This window comes from Chiloscyllium punctatum, chromosome 31 (genome assembly GCF_047496795.1).
Source record: "Chiloscyllium punctatum isolate Juve2018m chromosome 31, sChiPun1.3, whole genome shotgun sequence".
NCBI classification, from domain to species: Eukaryota; Metazoa; Chordata; class Chondrichthyes; order Orectolobiformes; family Hemiscylliidae; genus Chiloscyllium; species Chiloscyllium punctatum.
Window position 1 is genome coordinate 44,370,439 of NC_092769.1, and position 23,629 is coordinate 44,394,067.

General features: G+C 45.6%; 1 long non-coding RNA gene across 1 annotated transcript in view; it reads right to left on the bottom strand.

Moving 5' to 3' along the window:
* The window catches only part of LOC140456818 (uncharacterized), a 32,085-nt gene extending 11,716 nt beyond the window's left edge, over positions 1-20,369 (bottom strand). Inside the window, exons 1-2 of the long non-coding RNA XR_011953154.1 lie at positions 20,239-20,369; positions 4,053-4,187 (exon numbers count right to left, since the gene is read on the bottom strand). This is a non-coding gene — a long non-coding RNA (uncharacterized lncRNA). The remainder of the gene's footprint in view (positions 1-4,052; positions 4,188-20,238) is intronic.
* Between the last annotated feature and the right edge of the window lie 3,260 nt (positions 20,370-23,629).

Consider the following 23,629-nt stretch of genomic DNA (forward strand, 5'->3'; position numbering starts at 1 on the left):
AACACAGCTGAAGGAGGGACAGGGCTGACAGTTCATTGTTTCAAGTTAGAGATGCTACAGGAAGGGGAGGCAAGAGAGGACGTGTGGTGGTGGGTTTTGATTGCATGAATCATCACAGCAGTACTTAGAGAGGATATTCCTGTGGGATCGCCCAGTGAAGCTATTTTAGTGGAACAGAGAAATAAGAATGGGTCATCACTTTAATACGATCAGACTGCTGAGCCTGAGTAATCTTTGGCAGACTGAGGAACAAATATGTCGGGACATCTTAAATATCAACCATAATAATAGGCCTGTTATGGTTGGGGTTTTTAAACTTTCCAAACCTAGACTGGGACTGCCAGTTTTCAGTGTTTGCAAGGGAGGAATTTGGTAATTGTGTTCCAGAAAACTCCCAATCAATATGTAAATGGCCTGAAAAGAGAAAGGGGCAAAACCTGACCTCCCCTTGGGAAACAAGGTCGGGAAAGGGACTGAGATGTGAGTGGGAAAGCGTTTCGCCAAAGTGACCACAGTTCTAGTAGTTTGAAAACAGCTTTGGAAAAGGACAGGCCTGGTCCACAGTGCAAGTTATAAAATGGAGCCTGACCAATCTTGATCGTATTAGACAGGAACTTTCAAAATGTGATTGGGGAAGGGAATTATTTACAGGGAAAGGGAAGTTTGGAAAGTGAAAATATTTTAAAAGTGAGATAAACTGATCGATCAGCGCCAGCATTTTCCTGTTTGTGTGCAGCTCAATGCTGACAGCTTTCGGAAACACTGGCTGTATATTGAGGGTCTGGTCAAGGAAAAGGGGGCACATGTCAGGTATAACCAGCTGGATCAAGGGAATTCCTGAGGATATACAGGGGCTGTAGGAATACACTGAGTTGAAAACAGGAATGGGGAAAGGTTAAATGAAATAGTCTCAGCAGAGAAGGAAAGGGGAATCCAAAAGTGATTGTAGCAGTATACTAAGTGTGCATAAGTAACTCAGGACAAAATAGTGTCCATTAAAGATCAATGAGGCCATCGATGTGTGGAACTGCAGGATATTTGCTAAGATCCTCAACAATTTGTTCACTCCAGAACTTACTGTGGGTAAAGACTGGGGAACTCTGGGAACAAGAGTAATACGTTAGACCACAATTGGAGTTCTCTGCAATTCCAGTCTCTCTGCGACAGGAAGGATGTTGTGAAACTTGAAAGGGCTCAGAAAAGATTGACAAGAGATTGCCCGGGTTGTTGCTGAATAAGCTGGGGTTACTGTCACTGGAGAATCGGAGACTGAGGGATGACCTTACAGAGGTTTATATAAACATGAGGGGTATGGATAGGGTAAGCATACAAGGCCTTTTCCCAGAGGTTGGGGAGCCCAAAAGTAGAGGGCATAAGTTTAAGGTTAGAGGTAAATGGTTTACAGAGGGACTGAAGGGACAGCTTCTTCACACACATGGTGATGTGTGTATGGAATGAACAGAGAGAGAAAGTAATGGAGATTGATACAATTACAACATTTAAAAGGTATTTGGATGGGCATCTGAATAGTAAGGGTGTAGACGTATATGGGCCAAATGCTGGAAAAGGGAATGGATTTATTTAGATCTTCTAGTAAGTCTGGACGAGTTGGGGACGGAAGGGTCTGTTTCTATGCTGTATATCTCTATGACTTGAAAAGAATGCATGTTATAAAAGAGGTGGTGCTGGAGGTTTTAAAACACAAAGCTTTGGCAAGTCCCAGAACCTGATTAAGTGTATCACAGGACACTGTGGGATGCTAGGGAAGAAATTGTGGAGCCCCTAGCAAAGGTATGTGTACTACTGACAGCCATGTGTGATGGGCAGGCAGGCTGGAGGGTGGCATCATGGACAGTGAAGGATGTTTTCTGAGATTACAAAGGGATCTTGATGAAGGGAGTGAATGGGCTGAAAAACTAGAGATGGAATTCAATCTGAATAAATATGAGGTAATGCATTTTGTAAAACAAACAAGGGTAGAGCTTATACAATTAATGTTAAGTCCTCGGTTAGTGTTTTAGAGCAGAGGGACCTCCGGGGTCAGGTACATAATTCTTGAAGTTTGCATCACAGGAGGGATAAGACAGTGCTTGGCATGCCTGACTATTGCTCAGTCCATTGAGTGGAGGATTTGGGACGTCATGCTGAGATTGCACAGACATTTATGAGGCCTGTTCTGCAATACTCTGTCCAGTTCTGGTCGCCCAGTTTACAGGGAGGATATTATTAAGCTGCAGGGGGTTCAGAAGAGATTTACCAGGATATTGCTGGGTATGGAAGGCTTGAGATCTGAAAAATGGCTGGATAGGCTGAATCTTTTTTCACTGGAGCCTGGAGGTTGAGACATGATGCTATAAACGTTTGTGAAAAAAAATGACGTACATAGATCAATTTAATGGTAGTTGCCTTTTCCTCAGGATGGGGGAGTCTCCAGAGGAGGGGCCACATTTTTAAGGTTAGCGGAGAGAGATGGTCAAAAAAAAACATATGGGGCAATTTGCTACACAGAGGGTGGTTTGAGTGTGGAATGTACCTCCTGAGAAAGGGGTTGATGTGGGTACAATTACAACATTTAAAAGATATTTGGATAAACAGGTGAATAGGGAAGGGTTGGAGTGATATGGGCCAGCAACAGGCAGCTGGGAAGAGTTTAGTTTTAGATGATGGTGGGTATCAACTGAAGGGTCAGTTTCCATGCTGTATGGCTCTATGGCAAGAATATGGTTTGATTCCATTATTGAAGAAAGGATCAGGGCTGGGTCCACTGATGGGCATCATCGACATAAACGACTTGGTTGAAAATATAGGAGTGATTGTGCGAAAGTTTGTTGATGATCAAAGGAATGGTGTCGTGGGCAGTAAATACGGTTATCAAAGGGGATCTTGACTAACTGGGCCAGTGGGCCAAGGAATGAAAGATGGAGTTTAATTCAGGTGTTGGATTTTGTTAAGATAAACCAGGGAGGACTTATACAGTTAATGGAAGGGCTCTGCCAGGGTTGTCGAACAGAGAGAGAGACCAGGGGGTGCAAGTTACATTGTTCCTTGGAAGTGGCATCACAGGTGGACAGGGTGGGGAAAGCGACATTTGGCACATTTGCCGACATTGGCCAGCACTTTGTTACATACGTTGGAGATATTTGTAACATTGTCCTAAATATTTCCCTTGGGCAGAGGAGGCCACGGGGTGACCCTAAGAATGGTGAATAACAAAGGGTAGGTGAGTCCAAAACTAGAGGGTATAAACAAGAGGTGAGAGACCAAGGATTTAAAGAGGGAGCTGAGGGGGAACATTATCCACAGAGGATGATGCATAGACGGAATAGACTGCCTCAGGCACATGGGAGAAACAAGAACAATTGTACAGCATGGAAAAGACATTCGGGCAGGTACCTGAAGAGGAGAAGGTTTGAAGAGATAAGGTCCAAATGCAGGCAAATGAGACTCATTCAGTTTAGGTAACATGGGCAGCATTGAGGAGTTGGACCACAGGTTCTGTTTCCGTGCTGTATCACTCTGTATCCAGTTAAAGAGGATTAGTGTACCAAAATAAGGCATGTTGTAGGCACTGAAGCATGTTACAGCGATGGGGATGGTAATCTGGAATGCAGTACATTTCAAATATGTGGAGGGACTATCAGGAAGGGAGGAGGTTCCAGGGACAGGGACTATTGTAGGAGTTAAAAATGACTGAAGACACTGGTGCACAAGCCATGCCACAGATACAGTGTTGCAGAGTAGTGAGTCTTAGTACAGTGTTGGATGGAGAACACAGAACAGAAAGATCCCAGGCAGCATTCCCAACCTCTTGTCGGAGGCCTCCTCTCCCCTCTGTCGTACTGATGCTCATGAAGACAGCACAGGACTGGATTGATAACTATGAACTCCCGATGCGGTCTCAGTGCAACATAAGTTAAAGTAGATGTGGTGATTGAGCATAGGGTGTGTCTATACTGTGCTCCCCCTCCAGCACTGTATCTATGTCATGTCTTGTTAGCGATGTTTGGAGCACTCTCATTGCTCTCTGCTCTGTGCACTGTGAGTGATCTTACCTCCCTCCAGGATTTATTGAAGGCTCCAGATCTCCCTTCCCTTTGTCTCTCTGGCTGACCAACCATCTTCAATGAGGTGATGGACGAGACACACAGCAGTTGGGAAGTCTATTGAGTCAGCAACTTCCTGAGTACCTACAGGAGACAGAAAGATAGACAGAATGGGAAATTAGACTGATGCAGTGAGGGTTACACAAGGAGAATGGAAATGAGCCTTTCGACCCAACCAGTCCATACCATCCCTCCAAAGATTAACCCACTCAGACCCACCTCCCTCGACCTAATACACCTAACATTATGGGCAATTTAGCATGGTCAATACACCTGACCTGCACATTTTTGGACTGTGGGAGGAAACCGGAGCATCTGGAGGCTAATCACGCAGACACGGGGAGAATGTGCAAACTCCACACAGTCGCCTGGGGCTGGAATCGAACCTGGGACCCTGGTGCTGTGAGGCAGGAGTGCTAACCACTGAGCCACCGTGCCGCCCACTTGTCCTTTCGAAAACGAGATCTGATCATCCTCATGTGGTCTGCATGACATACCCACGGCAAAATGTTTGCCTCTCAATTGCCCTCTGAAATGGCCAAGCAAGCTACTCAGCTTATGGGCAGCTAGGGTTGGGCAATAAAGGCTGGTCAGTCAGAGACACCCACATCCCCTACCTGATTTATAAAAAAATCCAATAGGATGGCCCACTGGAACCGTGCTGGGACCAGTGTCCTGGCCAATCATGTCAGTAGGTTTATTAACAGGGCTTTAAACTGATAGAGAGGATGCAGGGACAGGGACCAGGTGAAAGGAGCTTTCCAAATCCAAAGAGAAAAGGTTAAGCATCGGAACTGTTTGGGGATGTGGCTGAAGGCAATCAGAAAGGAACAGAAAGGGACAGTGATTAACTAAAACTGTACATCAGTGAATAGGTTTGTGACAGGAAATTGTGGGAAAGAGTAAATTATGTTTTGTTTTTGAATGGACAAAATCTTATCAATAAGGCAGATGGATTTGTGATACTGAGATAAAGAGGTTTAGAAACTTCGTGAATGAGTAATGTCACCTGGAGAGACCCTCTGCGAGATTGTGATAAAGTGCAATTTAAAGAAATATAAAGTTTTAAAGTGAATCACAGAAAGGACAAGCTACAACTAGAAACAAAAATAACCAATGACATGAGTTTGAGAGGAGAACTGACCAAGGTAAATAGGCTAAACAGACTGAAATATGTGCCTGTCAATGAACAGTGGAAAACATTTGAAGGAACAGTGTAAAACACTCAACAAAAGGACATTCCATTGAAACAGACAAATCCTCATCAAGAAATCCCCATCGGTCCCTCACTCAAGCAAAAAGGATCATATTAGATTATCGGGCTGAGAGGATCACCAAAAAGTACTTAAAATCCTGAAGTGAGAGAATGTTTTAGGAGTAAGTTTTAAAGGGATTGCAAAGGGTCTGCTAGCAGGAGAAGGTCAGAGGGAAGAGGGAATAATTGTCAAGGTTTTATGTCACAAAAGGAACCGGGAGAGGTGAAGGTACTGGAGGTGGTGAGGGTCTGGTGTCACGTGCAGGCCAGACCAGGTTGGAATGTCAGATGTTCTTCTCTAAAGGACTGAAGTGAACCAGATGAATACTTCCTACTGGTCAACAATGCTTTTATGTTGGCCTCACCAATGTACTGTACAGCCACAACATGACATCCCAACTTCTACTCTCAATGCTCTACCCAAAGAAGGTAAACATCCCAAACGCCTGCTTCACCAGCCTGTCTACCTGTGCCACCACTTACAAAGAACTATGTACCTGCATCCCTGGGTCTCTGACTGACAACACTACCCAGGGCCCGAACATTAACAGTAAAGGCTCCACCTTGGTTTGTTTCACCAAAATAGAACACCTCACAATATCTAATTGAACTCCATCTGCTATTCTACAGCCCACTATCCCAGTGTACTATTCATCCTGTTGTATCATAGATAACTTTTTTCACTGTCCACTTTTCCAACAATTTCAGTATCACTCGAAACACTTACCACAAATCCAATATTCCCATCCAAACCCATTTATCCAAATGACAAGCAACAGGGGACCCACTTCACTGCTGGTCACATGTCTCCAGTCAGAAAGGCAACATGTCTCCCATCACCCTCTGTCTCCTACCATCAAGCCCAATTTTGTATCCAGTTGACTAGCTCCCCCTGAATGCCATATCCTTTTACATTAATCTGAGCTTATTAACCGGTTTACCAGACAGAATGTAGAACACAGAACAGTACAGCACAAGACCCTTCGGCCATGATGCCATGCCCATCTTTTACCCGACTGTAAGATAAAACTAACTTATATACCCTTCATTTTGCCCATCCAAGAGTCTGTTAAAATGTCCCGTTACACCCACCCACCACTCTCTGTGCAAAGAACCTACATTTGAAATCTCCCCTTACCCATCCTCCAATCACCTTACAATTATGCCCCCTTGTACCATGTATGCCATGGGATAAAGAGGTCTCTCACTGTTCACTCTATCTTTGCCTCACACCATCTTGTTCACCTCTACCAAATCACACCACACCCTTCTTCACTCCAATGAGAAAAGCCTTAGCTCCCTCAACCTTTCTTCATAAGACCTGCCCTCCAGTCCAGGTAGCATCCTGGTAAATCTCCTCTTTACCCTCTCTAAAGCTTACACATCCTTCCTGTAATGAAGGGAACAAAACTGAACACAATATTCTATTGGGATCTAAACAGGGCTGTATAGAGCTGCAGCATAACCTCATGGCTTTAAAACTCAATCCCCCAGCTAATGAAAGTCAATACAACATATTCTTTCTTAACAACACTATCAGGTTGGTGGCAGATTTGATGGATCTCTGGTCATGAAATCCAAGATTCATCTGTTCCTCCACACTATTCAGTATTCTGCCTTTACCCCTGTATTCTGCATTCAAGTCTCACCTTCCAAAATGAATCACTTCACACTTTTCCAGATTTGACTTCATCTGCCACTTCTCAGCCCAGCTCTACATCCTATCAATGTCCCATTGCAACCTCCAGCAGACATCCACACTATTCACCACTCCACCAACCCTCGTGTCATTATCAAACTTACTTACCCACTCTTTCACTCACACATCTAAGTCGTCCATAAAATCACAAAGAGCAGAGACATTTTGACCTCTCCCTGCATAAACCCACTGGTCACTGAGCTCCAGGCTGAATGCTTTCCACCTGTCATCACCCTCTGTCTTCTATGGGCCAGAAATCCTGTATCCAGACAGGCAGGTTTCCCTGCATCCCATGCTCTGTACTTTCTCAATGAGCCATAAATCTGTTTTGTCACATTCTCAAAGGATTCAACAAGATTTGTGAGGCATGACCTGTCCCTTACAAAGCCATGATGACTTCCTCTAATCAAACTATGGTTTTCCAAGGAATCATAAATCCTGTATCTCAGAGTCTCCAATAATCTGCACATCACAGACAGAAGCCTGACAGGTCTGTGATTCCCAGGATTATCTCTATTCCCTTTCTTGAACAACACATGGCTGATTCATCTAACCTGCACATCTTTGGGCTGTGGGTGGAAACCGGAGCACCTGTCGGAAACCCCCGCAGACATGGAGAGAATGTGCAAACTCCACACAGACAGTCGCCTATGGCTGGAATTGAAATCGCGTCCCTCATGCTGTGAGGCAGCACTACTAACCACTGAGCCACCGTGCTGCCCGATGTAACTCTCTAGAGCCCTGCTTCTGATCCTTGGTTCCTCAAACTTAAGTTAGCTTCCTTCTTCCTCTTGACTAGATGTTCTACATCCCTTGGAATCTTGTCAAATGATTTGCTGAAGTTCATGTAGACAACGCTGACTGCTCTGCCTTCATCTATCTCTTGGTCAACTCCTCGAAGAGTCAATCTGGTTTGTGAAACACTGTTTCCCACTCACAAAGCCATGCTGACTATCTCTAATCAGCCCTTGCCTTTCCAAATATATGTAGCTCCTTTCTCTCAAAATCTCGTCCAACAACGTACCCAGCACTGGCTCACTGGGCTGTGATTTCCTGACTGCTCCCTGCAGACCTTAAGTGACGGAACAGCATTAGCCACCCTCCAGTCTTCCAACACCTCACTGTGTCTGTTGATAATATAAATATCTCTGTTAGGGACACTGTAATCTCGTCCCCAGATTCCCACAATATTCTAGGATCAACCTAATGAGCTATTGAAGATTGATCTACCTTTATTTGTTTTAAGATTCCAGCACTTTTTCTTCTCTGGTGAGGATTCTTTCCAAAACATCACTATTTATTTCCCCAATTTCCTGAGCTTCCATGTCTTTCTCCACAGTAAATTCTGACAACACTATTTTGTCTAATATCTCACCCACCTCCTGATAGTTAAGGTGCCCTATTCTCTACCAAGTTACTCTTTAGCCCTTATTGAAACTTGTGTAAAGGTTTCTGATAATTCAAGTAAACCGTATTCTCGGTACAATCGCTCCTACACCCGTATCTATTCTGCTATTTATATTCACACCAAAAAAAAACAATATCCAACAGGTTCAAAAACACATTCTCTTTTTCTTAAAAGTGTTTCTAAGGGTCCAGTTATTGTTCGTTGACATATCCTTTCAAACATTTTTCAGCTCCCAACCTACTGTCAGGTTAACACTGTTTGGTTTCAGACTGGCAGCAGAAAGAGTTATGGGAGTTCGTGTTTATCAATCTGAAAAATGTAGCTTACAGGTTCAACAGGTAATAGAGGTTTTGGAAATAAGGAGGGTCGTGGGGACTGAAGGACATTATGGAGATAGGGAGTGATGTGGGGACTGTATTAGATTATGGACACAGACAGTGCAGTGGTGACTGAAGGACATTATGGAGATAGGGAGTGTTGTGGGGCCTGAAAGGGGCCAAAGAGATCTGCAGGGCTGTTGGGCCTGAAGGAGGTTGCACAGATGAGGAGGATCATGGGGATTGAAGGAGGTTACTCTGAACGGGAGGGTCGTTGGGTCAGGATGAGATTATGGAGATAGGGAGGGCCGTGGGGCCTTTTGGAGGTTATAGAGTTCGGGAGGTTCGTGGGGAATGATTCAGGTTACATGGATAGGAAGAGTCATGGAGACTGAAGGAGTTTATGGAGAGAGGGAGGGCTGTGGAGAATGAAGGAGGTTATGTAGATAGTAAGTTTATAGAGAAGCACAGGAAAGAAGAGCAGGTATTGGCCATTTGACCACAGAGTCGGTCCCACCATTCAATATGATCACGACTGATCATCCAACCCAGTACAGTACTCCTGCTTTCACACCTTATTCTGATATTATAGTGAGTACTGGCATTTAGTGGTACAGGGGGCTGTAGTAACTGGGACGGGGGATGGGTGGGGGGGTGGTGTCTTACAGAGATAGGGAGGGTTGTGGAATCTGGGACAGGTGACAGATACAGGGTGGGTTTTAGGAATGGGAGGACTTTACAGTGATTTGGAGGAATGCAGGGATGGGCCGTGATAACAACCACAGGGAGGATTTTGGGAGCTCGATCTGAGACGGGTACAGCTGAGAACAGAAGTGAGTCAAACAGTCAGGACAGGCAGGGACAAGTAGGATTAATAAATTAAACTGCATTTATTTCAATGCAAGGGGTCTAACAGGGAAGGCAGATTAACTCAGGGCCTGGTTAGGAACATGGGACTGGGATCTCATAGCAATTACAGAAACATGGCTCAGGGATGGGCAGGACTGGCAGCTTAATGTTCCAGGATACAAATGCTACAGGAAGGATAGAAAGGGAGGCAAGAGAGAAGGGGAGTGGCATTTTTGATAAGGGATAGCATTACAGCTGTGCTGAGGAAGGATATTCCCAGAAATACATCCAGCAAAGTTATTTGGGTGGAACTGAGAGATAAGAAAGGTATGATCAGCTTATTAGGATTGTATTACAGACCCCCCAATAGTCAAAAGGAAATTGCCAAACAAACCTGTAAGGAGATCGCAGCTATCTGTAAGAATAATAGGGTAGGTATGGTAGGGGATTTTAACTTTCCAATCATTGACTGGGACTGCCATAGTGTTAAAGGTTTAGATGGAGAGGAATTTCTTAAGTGTGTACAAGACAATTTTCTTATTCAGTATGTGGATGTACCTGCTAGAGAAGGTGCAAAACTTGACCTACTCTTGGGAAATAAGGCAGGGGAGGTGACTGAGGGGTCAGTGGGGGAAGCTCTTTGAGGCCAGCGACCATAATTCTATTTGTTTTAAAATAGTGATGGAAAAGAATAGACCAGATCTAAAAGTTGATGTTCTAAATTGGAGAAAGACCAATTTTGACGGTATAAGGCAAGAACTTTTGAAAGCTGATTGGAGGAAGATGTTCGCAGCTAAAGGGACGGCTGGAAAATGGGAAGCCTTCAGAAATGAGATAATGAGAATCCAGAGAAAGCATATTCCTGTCAGGGTGAAATGGAAGGCTGGTAATTATTGGGAATTCTGGATGACTAAAGAAATTGAGTGTTTGGTTCAGAAAAAGCAGGAAGCATATGTCAGGTATAGACAGAGTAGATCGAGTAAATCCTTAGAAGAGTATAAAGGAAGTAGGAGTATACTTAAGAGGGAAATCAGGAGGGCAAAACGCGGACATGAGATTGGTCTGACAAAGAGAATTAAGAAGAATGCAAAGGGTTTTTACTAATATATTAAGGAAAAAAGGGTAACTAGGGAGAGAACAGGGCCCCACAAAGATCAGCAAGGCAGCCTTCGTGTGGAGCCGCAGAAAATGGGGAAGATACTAAATAAATATTTTGCATCAGTATTTACTGTGGAAATGCATATGGAAGATATAAACTGTAGGGAAATCGATGATGACATCTTGCAAAACGTCCAGATTACAGAGGAGGAAGTGCTGGATGTCTTGAAATGGTAAAAGGTGAATAAACCCCCAGGAACTGATCAGGTGAACCCGAGAACTCTGTGGGAAGGTGGAGAAGTGATTGCTGGGCCTCTTGCTGAGACATTTGTATCATCAATAATCACAGGTGAGGTGCCAGAAGACTGGAGGTTGGCAAAAGTGGTGCTACTGTTTAAGAAGGATGGTAAAGTCAAGCGATGGAACTATAGACCGGTGAGCCTGAACTCAGTGGTGGGCAAGTTGTTGGAGGGAATCCTGAGGGACAAAATGCACATGTATTTGGAAAGGCAAGGACTGATTAGGAATGGCTTTGTGCGTGGGAAATCATGTCTCATAAACTTGATTGAGTTTTTTGAAGAAGTAACAAAGAATATTGAGGAGGGCAGAGTGATAGATGTGATCTATATGAACTTCAGTGAGGCATTCGACAAGGTCCCCCATGGGAGGCTGATTAGCAAGAATAGATCTCATGGAATACAGGGAGAACTAGCCATTTGGATACAGAACTGGCTCAAAGGTAAAAGACAGAGTGGTGGTGGAGGGCTGTTTTTCAGACTGGAGGCCTGCGACCAGTGCAGTGCCACAAGGATCAGTGCTGGGCCCTTTACTTTTTGTCATTTATAAATGATTTGGATGCGAGCATAAGAGGTATAGTTAGTATGTTTATAAATGACACCAAAATTGGAGGTGTAGTGGACAGCGAAGAGGGTTACACCAGGATATGGACGAGATGGGACAATGGGCAAACTGGCAGATGGAGTTTAATTCAGATAAATGCGATGTGCGGCATTTTGGGAAAGCAAGTCTTAGCAGGACATATACACGTAATGGAAAAGTCCTAGGGAATGTTGCTGACCAAAGAGACCTTGGAGTGCAAGTTCATAGCTCCTTGAAAGTAGAGTCACAGGTAGATAGGATAGTGAAGGCGGCATTTGGTATGCTTTCCTTTATTGGTCAGAGTATTAAGTACAGGAGATGGGAGGTCATGTTGTGGCTGTACAGCACAATGGTTTGGCCACTGTTGGAATATTTTGTGCAATTCCGGTCTCCTTCCTATCGGAAGAATTGTTGTGAAACTTGAAACGGTTCAGAAAAGATTTACAATGATGTTGCCAGGATTGGAGGATTTGAGCTAAAGGGAGAGGCTGAACAGGCTGGGGCAGTTTTCCCTGGAGTTCGGAGGCTGAGGGGTGACCTTATAGAGGTTTACAAAATTATGAGGGGCATGGATAGGACAGGATAAATAGACAAAGTATTTGCCCTGGGGTCAGGGAGTCCAGAACTCGAGGGCATAGGTTTAGGGCGAGAGACTTAGTCCTATAAAAGAGACCTAAGGGGCAACTTTTTCACGCAGAGGGTGGTACGTGTATGGAATGAGCTGCCAGAGGATGTGGTGGAGGATGGTTCAATTGCAACATTTAAGAGGCATTTGGATGTGTATATGAATGGGAAGGGTTTGGAGGAATATGGGCCGGGTGCTGGCAGGTGGGACTTGATTGGGTTGGGATATCTGGTCGGCATGAACGGGTTGGACTGAAGTGTCTGTTTCCATGCTGTACACCTCTATGACTCCATCACTCATGGAGGTTATAGAAATAAACTGTGTGGTCGCGTCTGGAGGAGATTAAAGGTATAAAGTTAGTTACCGAAGGAAATTACATCAATCGGGACCAGGAGAGTTTACAGAGACTGAGTGCGTTTTAGAGACAGGAAGAGTTCATAGTCATCATTATAAATGGAGAAACTAATTTATGAGAGAAGCAGGGTCACTCTGCTTTGTGCCCAGAGACAAGAAGGAGTCTAACAGCTGGAGGAGGTTACTAATGTACAGAGCTTTTTTGTTGTCATGACGGGAAGGTTACAGAGATCATGAAGGTCATAGGAGATCAAAAAAAGTCACAAAGACAGGGAGGTTTTTCAGATCTGGAAAGGACTACACTGAACAGGATGGCTTAAGGAACTGAAGAGATGGTTTTTCTTCAGTTAAGGAGAGATGTGACAGAACCCGGGATTAAAGGCAAAGGCAGAAACTTGGAGAGTTTTACTGATATGAGGAGCTTACAGGGATAAGCAGGATTGTAGGGGCTGATAGAGATAGAGATCGATGAAACAGACAGTGGAGAAATTGACAGACATAGGGAGGGTTCTGTGGAACAGATGAATTTACAGACAAGATGGTGATCATGAAGCCTGAGAATTTTCTCATGTTCCTTGCCCAGCATTGTTCTGACATCATGCCCTCAGGGTCTGAATTAAAGTCCACTAACTCCTCCCTGTGCTGTTTACTGTGAGTGATCTTATCGGGTGCAGGATTTACTGAAGGCTCCAGATCTCACTCTCCATCTCTCTCTGGCTGACCAACTGTCTTCAATGTGGTGATGGACGAGATAGGAGTTGGGAATTCTGGAGTCAGGGATATCAGGAATACCTACAGGAGACAGAATGGGAAATTAGACTAATGCAATGAAGGTTACACATGGAGAATGGCACTGAGTCCCATGGAGATCTGGAAATTCCCAGTCTCCATCCGTGGCCTGTGCAGTTGCTTCCCTCTGGAGTGGAGAATGCTGTTGGCTCAGGATCTGGAGTAGCTGCAAGAGTGAGAGACACTGACAGAGGCAGCAATTAGACCCACACAGTGAGGGCAACCACATGGAGAGAGACAGTGTGATAACAGCAGAGTGCAGGAATGTATCAGGATCACACAATGGTATCATCAGAAGTGGTTCTGACCAGTGAGCACTGCTACCAGTACTCAGGGAGGACTGAGCTATTTTATTGGGAGAGGCTCCTCTGGTACCAGGATTGTGCTATAAATGGACACAGATGAGGAGGGGGACAGGTCTGAGGTGAATGGAAATTCCCAAGTCCAAAGATAAAGGTTGAATAATTGGAACACCATGGAGATGTGGATGAAGGCCAAAAGAAAGAAACAGTAAGGGACTGAGTTTAATAAAAATACGACATTGTCAAACAGATTTGTGACAGGAAATTATTGGTTAAAATAAAGTAAATGCCATTTCCGCCCCTCACAATTCCTCATACACCACAAGTGACATCACTTCCGCCTCTCACATCATCACTGATGTCACACACCCAATGACTTCCACACGCCCCCACTGCCGAGTTTGCCACCACTCCCGCCCCCACTAACGCCACTCATCTGCATTCTGCTGATACCCCCCCAGGTCCCACCGTCACCATTCCTGCCCCCAGAACCCTGAGGGGAACACCACCCCTGCTCATGACTCCATCCCCATTCCCCCTAACACCACACCCACTCCAGTTACAGGCTCCGTCGCCTCCCCCAGCTCCACACCTACACTTGGTCCCAGCTCCCAGTCCTGCCGAGTTTTCACCATTCCCCCAGACCTCCCCCTCACTGAGGACGAATGATCAGTCCTCAGCAAAGGCCTCACCTTTATCCCCCTCCGTTCATGCATCAATGAATTTAATACACGCCGTGACATCGAACACTTCTTCCACCACCTCCGCCTCAGAGCTTACTTTCACAATGAAGACTCCCGCCTATTTTCTGAGGACCCCTTTGCCAGCCTCCAATACACTCCATCCACCTGGACACCCCGCGCTGGTCTATTACCTGCCTTCGATTTCTTCATTTCCAACTTCCACCAAGACATTAACCGCCTCAACCTATCTACCCCCTCCCCCACTCCAACCTCTGACCCTCACAACGTGCAGCCCTCCACTTCCTCTGCTCCAATACCGACCTCACCATCAAACCAACAGATAAAGGGGGTGCAGTGGTAGTCTGGTGCACTGACCTCGACACCACTGAAGCCATGATGCCAACTCAAAGACACCTCCTCCTACCAGCCCCTCTACCATGACCTACCTCCCATCACCAAACAGTCATCTCCCAGACCATATTGAACCTCATCACATCAAGAGGAGATCTCCCACCCACAGCTTCTACCCTCATTGTCCGGGATCCCCCACTGTCCGGTTCTACCTCCTTCCAAGATCCACAAGCCTGACCACCCTGGCCGACCCATTGTCTCAGCATGCTCATACCCCACCGAACTCATGTCTGCCTACCTCGACATTGTCTTATCCCCCAGTCCAGGAACTACCCACAATCATTCTAGACCCCACTCACAGCCTCCACTCCTCCAAGACTTCCGTTTCCCCAGCCCCCAATGCCTCATCTTCACAATGGATATCCAATCCCTCTACACCTCCATCCACCATGACCAGGACTTCCAAGCCCTCCGTTTCTTCCTCTCCTGATGTCCCTAACAGTACCCTTCCACCAATACTCTCATTTGTTTGGCTGAACTTGTCCTCACCCTTAACAATTTTTCCTTCAAATCCTCCCACTTCCTCCAGACCAAAGGGGTAGCCATGGGAACACGTATGGGCCCCAGCTATGCCTGTCTCTTTGTTGGCTCCGTAGAAAAGTCCATCTTCCGTAGTTACAATGGCACCACTCCCCACGTCTTCCTCCGCTACATTGATGACTGCATTGGCACCACATCGTGCTCCCACGAGGAGTTTGAGCAATTCATCAACTTCACCAACACATTCCACCCTGACCTTAAATTTATCTGGACCATCTCTGATACCTCCCTCCCCTTCCTGGACCTCTCCATCCCCATTAATGACAACCAACTTGACACCGACATTTTTTACAAACCTACCGACAGCTACCTAGTTTACACATCTTCCCACCCTACCGCCTGCAAAATTCCCAACTCCTATTCCCAATTCCTCCGTCTCTGCTGTACCTGCTCCCAGGAGGGCCAGTTCCACAACAGAACACACCAGATAGCCTCCTTCCTTCGAGATCGGAATTTTCTTTCCCACGTGGTAAAAGATGCCCTCCAATGCATCTCGTCCACATCCCGCACCTCCGCCTTCAAACCCCACCCCTCCAACCGTAACAAGGACAGAACGCCCCTGGTGCTAACCTTCCACCCTACCAACCTTCGCATAAACCAAATCATCTGCCGCCATTTCCGCCCCCTCCAAACGGACCCCACCACCAGGGATATATTTAGCTCCCCACCCCTCTCCACTTTCCGCAAAGACCATTCCCTTCTTGACTACCTGGTCAGTTCCACACCCCGCAAAAACCCAGCCTCCCTTCCTGACAACTTCTCCTGCCACTGCAGGAATTGCAAAACCTTCGCCCACACCTCCCCCTCACCACCATCCAAGGCCCCAAAGGATCCTTCCACATCCAAAGTTTTACCTGCACATCCACCAATATCATTTATTGTATCCGTTGCTCCCGATGCGGTCTCCTCTACATTGGGGAGACTGGACACCTCCTAGCAGAGCACTTTAGGGAACATCTCTGGTACACCCGCACCAATCAACCCCACCGCCCTGTGACCCTTCATTTCAACTCCCCTTCCCACCCTGCCGAGGACAAGCAGGCTCTGGGCTTCCTCCACCGCCACTTGCTCACCACCCGAAACCTGGAGGAAGAATGCCTCACCTTCAGCCTCGGAACACTTCAACCCCAGGGCATCAATGTGGAATTCACCAGTTTCCTCATTTCCCCTTCCCCCATCTCACCCCACCTCCAGCCTTCCAGCTCAGCCCCGCCCTCATGACCTGTCCTAACGGCCTATCTCCCTTCCCACCTATCCACTCCACCCTCCTCTCTGACCTATCACCCCCATCCCCACCCCCATTCACCCATTGTGCTCTTTGCTACCTTCCCCCATCCTCCACTCTGACCTATCACCTACTTCTCCACCCCATTCACCTATTGTGCTCTATGCTACTTTCTCCCCATCCCCACCCCCCTCTCATTTATCTCCCCACTCTGCAGGCTCCTGGCCTCTGTTCCTGATGAAGGGCTTTTGCCCGAAACATCGATTTTCCTGCTCCTCGGATGCTGCCTGACCTGCCGTGCTTTTCCAGCACCACTCTAATCTAGACTCAGGTTTCCAGCATCTGCAGTCCTTGTTTTTACCTTATTGGAGGAGGAGACTACCGAGATGGGGGGGGGGGGGGGGGGGGGTTAAACTAACTCTGCAGGGGCATGGGAACCCAGACTGTAGCTTTAGGGTGCAGGACCTGGAGTGTAGGGAGGTTAGGAATATGGCATCAATCTTAAAGGAGGGTGCCTGTAAACAGAAGAGTGGCTTGAAGTGTGTATACTTTAATGCCAGAAGTATACGAAATAAGGTAGGTGAACTTGCAGCGTGGGTTGGTACCTGGGACTTCGATGTTGTGGCTATTACGGAGACGTGGCTAGATCAGGGACAGGATTGGCTGTTGCAGGTTCCAGGGTTTAAATGTTTTAGTAGAGTCAGAGGTGGGGGTAAAAGAGGGGGGGGGGGGGTGGCTTTGCTTGTTAAAGATAGTATTACAGCGGTGGAAAGGAAGATGGACGAAGATTTGCCATCTGAGGTAGTTTGGGTTGAGGTTAGGAATAGGAGAGGTGAGGTCACCCTGTTAGGAGTCTTTTACAGGCCTCCTAATAGTCCTAGAATCGTTGAAGAAAGGATTGCGAAGATGATTCAGGAGAAGAGTGACAGTAATAGGGTGATTGTTATGGGAGACTTTAACTTTCCTGATATTGATTGGGAAAGCTATAGCTCAAGTTCGTTAGATGGGTCAGTATTTGTGCAATGTGTGCAGGAGAGTTTCCTGACACAATATGTAGATAAGCCAACAAGAGGTGAGGCCATACTGGATTTAGTTCTGGGTAACGAACCAGGCCAGGTATTAGAACTAGAGGTAGGTGAGCACTTTGGGGACAGTGACCACAATTCGGTGATTTTTACTCTAGTGATGGAGAGGGATAAGTGTGTACTACAGGGCAAGAGTTATAGCTGGGGGCAGGGAAATTATGATGCGGTGAGGCTGGACTTAGGATGTGTGGATTGGAAAAGTAGATTCCAAGGCAAGAGCGTAATTGATATGTGGAACTTGTTGAAGGAGCAACTATTGAGTGTCCTTGATAAGTACGTACCTATCAGGCAGGGAGGAAAGGGTCGTGTGAGGGAGCCGTGGTTTAATAAGGAGTTGGAATCCCTTGTTAAATGGAAGAGGGCGGCCTTTGTAAAGATGAGGTGTGAAGGTTCAATAGGGGCAATTGAGAGTTATAAGGTAGCCCGGAAGGACCTGAAGAGAGAGCTAAGAGCAGCAAGGAGGGGACATGAAAGGTCCTTAGTTGGTAGGATTAGGGAAAACCCTAAGGCTTTCTATAGGTATGTTAGGAATAAAAGAATGACTAGGGAAGGAATAGGTCCAATCAAGGAGAGTAATGGGAAGTTGCGTGTGGAGGCTGAAGAGATTGGGGAGGCACTGAATGAATACTTTTCGTCAGTATTCACTCAGGAACAGGACATTGTTGTCGATATGAATACTGAGGCACGAATAAGTAGAATGGATGGCTTTGAGATATGTAGAGAAGAGGAGTTGGAAATTCTGGCAAGGGTGAAAATAGATAAGTACCCTGGGCCTGATGGCATTTATCCTAGGATTCTCTGGGAAGCAAGGGAGGAGATTGCAGAGCCATTGGCCTTGATTTTTGTGTCCTCTTTGTCTACAGGAGTAGTGCCAGAGGACTGGAGGCTAGCAAACGTGGTTCCCTTGTTCAAGAAGGGGAGTAGGGATAATCCTAGTAACTATAGGCCAGTGAGTCTCACTTCTGTTGTGGGCAAAGTCTTAGAGAGAATTGTAAGGGATAGGATTTATGCACATCTGGATAAGAATGATGTGATCAAGGATAGTCAGCATGGTTTTGTGAAGGGCAGGTCGTGCCTCACAAACCTTATTGAATTCTTTGAGAAGGTGATTAAGGAGGTAGATGAGGGGAAAGCGGTAGATGTGGTATATATGGATTTTAGTAAGGCGTTTGATAAGGTCCCCCATGGTAGGCTACTGCAGAAAATACAGAGATATGGCATTGAGGGTGAGTTGGAGGTTTGGATTAGGAATTGGCTGGCTGGAAGAAGACAGAGGGTAGTAGTTGATGGTCAAGGTTCATCTTGGAGTGCCGTCACTAGCGGTGTTCCGCAAGGATCTGTTTTGGGACCATTGCTGTTTGTCATTTTTATAAATGACCTGGAGGAAGGGTTAGAAGGTTGGGTGAGCAAGTTTGCAGATGATACGAAAGTCGGAGGAGTTGTAGACAGTGAGGAAGGATGTGGCAGGTTACAGCGGGATATAGAGAAGCTGCAGAGCTGTGCAGAAAGGTGGCAAATGGAGTTCAATGTAGCTAAGTGTGAGGTGATTCACTTTGGTAAGAGTAATAAAAAGATGGGGTACTGGGCTAATGGTCGGATACTTGGTAGTGTGGAAGAGCAGGTTCCACCCAGGTAAATAGTGCAGTGAAGAAGGCATATGGCGTACTGGCTTTTATTGGTAGAGGAATTGAGTTCCAGAGTCCTGAGGTCATGCTGCAGTTGTATAAGACTCTGGTACGGCCGCATCTGGAATATTGTGTGCAGTTTTGGTCGCCAAACTATAGGAAGGATGTGGAGGCACTGGAACGGGTGCAGAGGAAGTTTACCAGGATGTTGCCTGGTATGGTAGGAAGATCCTATGAGGAAAGGCTGAGGCACTTGGGGTTGTTTTCATTGGAGAAAAGAAGGTTTAGGGGTGACTTGATAGAGGTGTACAAGATGATTAGGGGGTTAGATAGGGTTGACAGTGAGAACCTTTTTCCACGTATGGAGACAGCTATTACAAGGGGGCATAGCTTTAAATTAAGGGGGGGTAGATATAGGACTGATGTTAGGGGTAGGTTCTTCACTCAGCGAGTCGTAAGTTCATGGAATGCCCTGCCAGTAGCAGTAGTGGACTCTCCCTGTTTAAGGGTATTTAAGCGGGCATTGGAGAGGTATATGGAGGATAGTGGGTTAGTGTAGGTTAGGTGGGCTTTGATCGGCGCAACATCGAGGGCCGAAGGGCCTGTACTGCGCTGTATTCTTCTATGTTCTATGTTCTACAAGGCATGTTGTAGACACTGAACCATGTTACAGGGATAGGGATGGTAGTCTGGAATGCAGTACATTTCAAATATATGGAGGGACTATCGGGAAGGGAGGAGGTTACAGCGATAGGATCTATTATAGGAATTAAAAATTATTAAAGACACTGGACCACAAGACATGCCATAGATACACTGTTGTAGAGTAGTGAGTTTCAATATAACAGAACTTACATTGGGATGGTGATTGAGCCTGGGGTGTGTGTGTGTACTGTACTCCCCTCCAGCACTGTATCTATGTCATGTTGTGTTAACAGATGTTTGGAGCCCTCTAATTGTTCTTTGCTCTGTGCACTGTGGGTGACCTTACCTCACTACAGGACTTATTGAAGGCTCCAGATCTCCTTTCCCTTTGTCTCTCTCTGGCAGACCAACTGCGTTCAATGAGGTGATGGACGATCCACCCAGCAGCTGGGAAGGCTATTGAGTCAGGACTTTCCTGAGAACCTACAGGAGACAGAGAAATAGACAGAATGGGAAATTAAACAGATGCAGTGAGGGTTACACATGGAGAGTCCCACAGCGATCTGGAAAATGGAGCGATATTAAGTAATAGTCCCAGATTGCTGGAAGATGTCAGGATCACACAGTCATGTTGGAAGAATGGGTTTAGCTTCATGATGCCCTGGTATCAGTGCTCAGGGATGAGCACCCAGTGAGCAGGTGAAGTAATGGCCGAGTGGTATTATTGCGAGAGAATGTATCCAAAACCTCAGCTAATGTTCAGGGGAGGCAGGATTGAATCCCACCATCTGAAAAGGAGACATTTGAAATCAATAATTTTAAAATTAATAATTAACAATCCACAAATAAGTAAGAAGCCATTACTGATGTACAACAAATCCAAACACTTATCCTTTAGAGAAGGACATCTGCCCATCCTCACCTGGTCTGTACGACATCCCCACAGCAAAGGGTTTGCCTCTCAATTACCCTCTGAAATGGCCGAGCAAGTTATTCAGTTCAAGGGCTTCTGGGACTGGGCAAGAAAGGCTGGTTAGCCAGAGACTCACACATCCCATAGCTGATTTTTAAAAAAAATCTATTAGAATGGTCCCCCTGGAACTGTGCTGGGAGCAGTGTCCTGACCAATCATGTCAGTAGGTTTATGGACAGGGCTTTAAACTGACAGAGAGGATGCAGGTGAAAGGAGCTTTCAAATCCAAAGGGAAAAGGCGAAGCAATGGAACAGCATGGGAATGTGGCTGAAGACAAGCAGAAAGGAACAGGGAGGGACAGAGTTTAACTAAAATTGTACATCAGCAAATAGATTGGTGACAGAATATTGTGGAAGAGAGTATATTATGTTTTTTTTGAATGGACAATGTTGCTGCAATAAGGTTGATGGATTTGTGACACAGAGATAAAAGAGATTTCGACACCAGGGAGACACGGATACAGGGTGAACAAAATATTCAGTGGTTCACAATCTTGTGCAAACTCAGGCAAAATGGGCAATGCTAACAATAATGGATAACAAAGGCATTACAGAGAAAGCATTTGGCCTCAGATCATGAAGTAGAGTCAGTCTGAATGTAAATTCTGGCTACTACTTGCCAAGGACACAAGCAGCAGAACAGTTTTAGTCACCAAACAGCATTCCATTGCTCATCACTTCATTAAACAGGAACTCATTGGAATTTTTTTAACAAAGGCATTGTGATAATTTTGGAAAATTTCAATATTTGTATAATCTGGGACATTCACACGGACAACATTGATATTGGAAGAGGAGTTCAGTTAATTTTTTTTTCAGTGTTTCTTTGAAAAACACATTGTGGAACTGTAAAGGGACATAACTATCGCAGAGCGACCGTATAATGAAACTTAGTGAATGAGTCATGTCACCTGCAGAGATCTTTCGGGAAATTGTGATAAAGTGCAGTTTAAAGAAATATAAAGTTTTAAAGTGAATCACAGAAAGGACAAGCTACAGCTAGAAACAAAAATAGCCAATTACATGGGTTTGAGAGGAGAACTGACCAAGGTATGAACAGTGGAAAACATTTGAAGGAACAGTATAAAACACTCAACAAAAGGACATTCAATTGAAACAGTGAAAACCTCAGCAAGAAATTCCCACTGATCCCTCACTCAGGACAAAAGCGATCATACTCGATTATGAGGGTGAGAAGATCACCAAAAAGTACTTAAAATCCTGAAGTGAGAGAGTGTTTTAGGAGTAAATGTTAATGGATTACAATGGGTCTGCTCGCAAGGGGAGGGCTGTGGGAAGGGGAACCACGGTCAGGGTTCATTGACACGATAGGAACAGGGAGAGGTGAAGGTGCTGGAGGTGGTGAGGGTGTTACAAAGCCAGGACGGATCGCTGCAGCCATATTGATGTGGGTCTGGAGTCACATGTTGGCCAGACCAGTTTATAATGTCAGATGAGGTTAGTGAACTAGATGACTTCTTCCTACTGATCAACAATGTTTTATGGTGGCCCCACCAATGTCTTTTACAGATACAACATGACATCCCAACTCTTACTCTTAATGCCCTCCCCAATGAAGGTAACCATCCCAAACACCTGCTTCACCAGCCTGTCTCCCTGTGACACCACATTCAAAGAACTGTGTACCTGGGTCACTGGATGTCTGACTGAAAACACTACCCAGGGCCCGAACATTAACTGTACAGGTCCCACCCTGGCTTATTTCACCAAAATGGAACACCTCACCTTTATCTAATTCAACTCCATCTGCTATTCTTCAGCCCACTATCCCAGCAGTACTGTCCATCCTGTTGTATCATAGATAACCTTCATCACTGTCCACTTTCCCACCAACTTCAGTGTCACCCAAAACAATTACTTACCAGGAAACCAATATTCCCATCCAAACCATTTATCCAAATGACAAACAACAGGGGACCCACTCCACCGCTGGTCACATGTCTCCTGTCAGAAAAACATCATTTCTCCCACCACCCTCTGTCTACAACTATCAAGCAAATTTTGTATCCAGTTCACTAGCTCCTCCTGAATGCCATATTCTTTTACAGTGATCTGAGCTTATTACCCAGTTTACCAGACAGAGAACACAACACAGACCAGTTCAGCCCAAGACCCTTCGGCCATGATTTCATGCCAACCTTTTAGCCAACTGTAAGATCAAAGTAAACTACATATCCTTCATTTTACTATTATCCAAGAGTCTATTAAATGTCCCGGATGTATCTAATTTTACTACCACCATTGGCAGTCCATGCGACCACCTACCATCTCTATCCTCTTATCCATCCTCCAATCACCTTAAAATTACACCCCCTTGTAATAGCCATTTATGCCATAGGAGGAAACGTCTCTGACTATTCATTCACTCTGTGCCTCTCATCATCTTGTTCACCTCCACAAAGTCGCCCCACCCCCTTCTCCAATGAAAAAAAGTCTTAGCTCCCTCAACCTTTCTTCATAAGAACTGCCCTCCATTCCAGGCAGCATCCTGGTAAATCTCCTGTGTACACTCTCTAAAACTTGCACATCCTTCCTGTAAACAGGGGACCAGAACTGAACACAATATTCCAAGTGTGGTCTCACCAGGACGCTATAAAGATGCAGTAAAACCTCATGGCTCTTACAGTCAATCCCCTTCTAAGGAAAGCCAACGCAACATATGCCTTTTTAACAAACCTACCAACGTGCGTGGTGATTTTGACATGGACACGGACCCCATGATCTCTGTTCCTCCGCACTGCCA